Below are 220 nucleotides of genomic sequence, written 5' to 3' on the forward strand. Positions count from 1 at the left end.
CCCCGCCGCCATGGGCTCCCTCTGCCTGAGGGGCGCCGGGGCGACCGCCGCGCCGTTGCAGGGCAGCAGGCTGCGGGGGGAGAAGGAGCAAAGTGAGGGTCTCCTCCCACGCGAGGCGGGGGCAGAGTTCTCTGAGTCGGCAAGGAAAAAGTGCCCCATTCCCTTCCCCCCGCCAGTGTGCTGTTCCGGCTGTTGGCGCGGCGGAGGGGGGGCCCAGGTA

This window comes from Eurypyga helias, unplaced genomic scaffold, assembly GCF_000690775.1.
Source record: "Eurypyga helias isolate BGI_N326 unplaced genomic scaffold, ASM69077v1 scaffold15610, whole genome shotgun sequence".
NCBI classification, from domain to species: domain Eukaryota; kingdom Metazoa; phylum Chordata; class Aves; order Eurypygiformes; family Eurypygidae; genus Eurypyga; species Eurypyga helias.